Source organism: Symphalangus syndactylus, chromosome 5 (assembly GCF_028878055.3).
Source record: "Symphalangus syndactylus isolate Jambi chromosome 5, NHGRI_mSymSyn1-v2.1_pri, whole genome shotgun sequence".
Classification (NCBI taxonomy): domain Eukaryota; kingdom Metazoa; phylum Chordata; class Mammalia; order Primates; family Hylobatidae; genus Symphalangus; species Symphalangus syndactylus.
The window spans coordinates 18,875,293-18,879,333 of NC_072427.2; the positions used below are offsets into that span (position 1 = coordinate 18,875,293).

General features: G+C 40.7%; 1 long non-coding RNA gene across 1 annotated transcript; it reads right to left on the reverse strand.

The window, feature by feature from the left end:
• Nucleotides 1-610: 610 nt before the first annotated feature.
• Nucleotides 611-3,355, reverse strand: LOC129482108 (uncharacterized). Its single transcript, XR_008657607.2, has 3 exons — nucleotides 3,241-3,355; nucleotides 2,496-2,550; nucleotides 611-2,213 (listed from the first exon to the last, which is right to left on the reverse strand). It is a non-coding gene; the product is annotated as an uncharacterized lncRNA (long non-coding RNA).
• Nucleotides 3,356-4,041: the final 686 nt, after the last annotated feature.

Genomic DNA, 4,041 nt, shown 5'->3' on the forward strand with positions numbered 1-4,041 from the left:
CCTCTGCCTCCTGGGTTCAAGTGATTCTCCTGCCTTAGCCTCTCAAGTAGCTGGGATTACAGGCGCCTGCTATCACGCCCAGCTAATTTTTTGTATTTTTAATAGAGGTGGGGTTTCTCCATGCTGGTCAGGCTGGTCTCGAACTCCTGACCTCATGATTCATCCACCGTGGCCTCCCAAAGGGCTGGGATTATAGGCGTGAGCCACCATGCCCAGCCTATTGGCTATTCTTTATATATTCTGGATGCTAGTTCTTTACTGATTATGTATGTTACAAAATAGTATTTTGGGTTTTCATTCTTTCTCTGGAGTCTTTTTTTGGTAAAAACTTTATTGAGATATAATTCACATGCCATACGATTCACCCATTTACATTGTACAATTCTGTGGTTTTTTTATATATCCATAGACATGTGATCATCACCACAGTCAATTTAAAAGATTTTATTGCCCTAAAAAGAAACTGGTACTCTTTGTGGGTCACTCCCCATTTGCCTCGAACAATCCCCATCCCTCCTCCTGCCAGCTCTAGACAACCACCAATCTGATTTCTGTCTCTACAGATTTGCTTATTTTGGACATTTTATACAAATGGAATCATACAGTATGTGGCCTTGTATAATAACTGGTTTATTTCACTTAGCACAATGCTTCAAAGTTCACTCGTGTTGTAGCATGCATCCGTGCTTCATTAGTTTCGATTGCCAAATAGCGTTGCGTTGTAACTCTGGTATTGGTTAATTAAAGAGAGGTTTAAAATTGTACCTTTTTAAATAAAATGGCTCAAAACAGATAGGAAAATGAATGCCTGAGAAAGTTCTTCTGAGTCTTAAAGTGTCCATATGTTTGACTTCTTCTGGGGTGTACTAAAGTGAGGACAGGGCAAGAACTTGAAGATGTGCCATTTAAGAATGAAAACTCCATCTTCACTGTTTGGGCTTGGAACCCTGTGCTAATGAGAAAATCCCTGCAGATTTCAGATATGCCAAGCTCATCTTGAGTATGACAAGCAGGACAGTTGCTTATGTTGTGCACTGAAGAAAAAAATGAGAAAATGAAATAAGATGGCAAGGCATTTACCTTAGCAAAAAAATGTACAGGCTTCCTTTTAACTTTCTTCAGAAAAGAATATTTGAAGATGCAGATAGTGAAAAAAGAAAAAGATCCACTGCTTCAGAAATGTCAACAACTACCAGTAATCCTTAGTCGGAGATAAAAATCTCTTAAAGAGGTGTAGGAGGGGAGCCCCTCATGCCTGTTCTGCCCATGGCATAGTCTTCTCACCTGTTCATGTTTGAGTCATAAACCCCCACCCCCACTCTCACTTCTCCATCTATTTGACCAAATCCAAACCTATTTCCTCCCACTTCCAAATCACTGCTTGCCATTCAAACCCGTGTAGGCGAACTCCAGTTGGCATTTGGTTTTGAATTAATACATATTAGTGGGTGGTAATACATTTCTACCAGTGCATATATTTACTTGAAATACAATTTTCCATCTAATGCATTTTATTCACTTCGCTGCATGGTAACTGCATCCAGAATAATATCTTTAGTGATTATTCATTACTGGAATAATGTATCGGTGCCAAACAGCAGCTTTTAAGTGGCTTCAGAATTTTTTCTTTAAATTGAACATGTTATTATTACACAGATAGAATAATCCCATTATCCCTACTAACTGAAGATGACAGCTTTCCAGGAGGCTATTTGACAAAGCTGAATTCAGGTGGCAACCAGGCCTTCCTCTGACTAGGGATGGGGTGGAGGTGGGAGGTGGTTAGGGAGCTGGTCTTGGGGAAGGTGCTGCTTTGAATGTGAAGACAAATGTGTGATGAACAGATGGAGCAGAAAGCTCGTGTGCATGTGAGGTATAGTTCAGAGTAAAGTGAGTGTGCTGTTTAAAACAAAAAGTGAAGGTAAGTACAGAAGTGTCTTTTGAAAGCTGTGAATGAGTGTGTGTGTGTGAGAGAGAGAGAAACATGGGAAGGATGAGAGAGAGAGAGAGACATAAACAGAGAGACACACACAGAGAGATATGGAGTAAAAGAGACACACACACACAGATTGAGAGAGAGAGAGGGAGGGAGACTGAGATTTTTCTGTAATAGCAAAAACAATGCAAAAAATCTTCTGGGATTACAGAATGATGTAGCAAAGCATCACATTTCATGGAGAAACTTCAGGATGAATGGGAAGGTAGGATTATGTCTTAGAACATGAGGCAGGAGGAATCATTTATCGAATGGCATTTCTATTGTGTAACTTTTATTTTTTTCTAAGTGATAGTTATTATCCCCATTTTCTCAGATTAGGAAACTGAGGCTCAGAGAAATCAGATTTAATTGCCCACAGTCATCTACCTAGTAAGTGCTAGAAAGACAATTTGATTCCAAATCCATGTAATTATAAATCCTGTGTTACTTTCACTGGATTCAGAATGAGGAGTGGTTAAGACTATTAGCTGCTAAAATCCTAGTTTTATCACTTAACGTTTGCAGACTGTAGGGCTTTGGGCCAATTTCTTGATTTGATGGTTGCCATTTTTCTACAGGAATGTTGTAAGGATTCAGTGAGAAAGAACACATGGAAAGTCTCAGATCATAAAGAATTGTTCAGTTATTGCAAGTATGTTCTTTATTTTCCCCCCACCCCATGACCTGGGAATGAATTGCTGGGCACTTCACCACTGAAACTAGAGAGGAGCATGCCCTGCACCACCCATGAAACTTTGTGAAACCATGCCTCCTCAGCCTCCTCCGGTCCCTGGATCCATGGTCCTTGCCTCAGGCAGGCTTAGAGCTGATCTAGTTCTGCAGCCTTTCTTTGTGCCTAGTGTTCACCACCCATCAGCACTTTAGAGGTCATAGTCTGAGGGTTTCTACTAAAACTCAGAGAAGCAATCTAGATCATCTTCATTGTGTCATGGTCGTTTTCACGTTAGGCTTTCCTGGGAAAGGCTTAAAAAAATGAGGGCACCAAGGGCTCATTCAAAGAGATGAAACCCTAAGGTACTGATATTTTTAAATATCCCCTGTCATTCTAATATTCTACTAGGGCTGATCGCTATTGGTCTTTGATTTAGGATTTAGTTTATAGATGGGAAGATCAGCAAAGCAAACCTTGAAGGCTAATGGACAGTGAGGGTAAAAAGCTGTCTTCATTTTCTGTTACCTAACCCTCCGTTACAGAGTATCCAAAGCTGGGCAATATATAAAGAACAACATTTATTTCTTACCATTCTGGAGGCTGAGAAGTCCAAGGTTGAAGGTTCACCTCAGGTGAGACCTTCCTGCTGGGGACTCTGCAGAGTTCCAGGGTGTTGCAGGGCAGTCACATGGTGAGAGAGCTGACGGTGCTGACTCAAATCTCTGTTCCTCTTCTTAGAAAGTCACCAACCTCATGCTCATGATGAACCATTAATTCATTAATCTATGAATCTATTAATGAGAGCAGAACCCTCATTGACACAATTACCTCTTAAAGGCTCCATTTCTTGATGCTGACACACTGAGGATTAAATTTCAGAATGAGTTTTAGAGGGGACACATATTCAAATTATAGGTGAAACTGGGTGGAGCCCAACAGAAAGCCTTTGTCCAGATGGTCTTAAGTCTCTGATCCAGGCGTCTCCAGTGTGAGAAGCCAGAACAGAAGCTAGATTGCCACATCCAGGTGCTGGGCCAGGTGCTGAGAACTGAGGAAGAGTTATTAATTTTCCAGTGCTGCCAAGAAAGAACCCAAGACATTGCACATGCAGTTTTCTTTCCTCTTTTTGACTTACCTTTTCTTTTTCTACTATTTCCTATGTAGATTAAAAAATTTGGTTTGTAAATAACCATACAGGAAAATGGGCTTTTTTAGTGTATATTCGAAAAATTTTAACACAGGTATAGATTTGGGTGACCACTTCCACAGTCAGAATATAGTTCCATCACCTCAAAAAAATTTCCTTGTGCTATCCCCTTGTACTCACACACCCCCCCAAACCCAGCCCCAGGCAACCACTGGTATGTTCTCCGTCACTATAGTTCTGTTT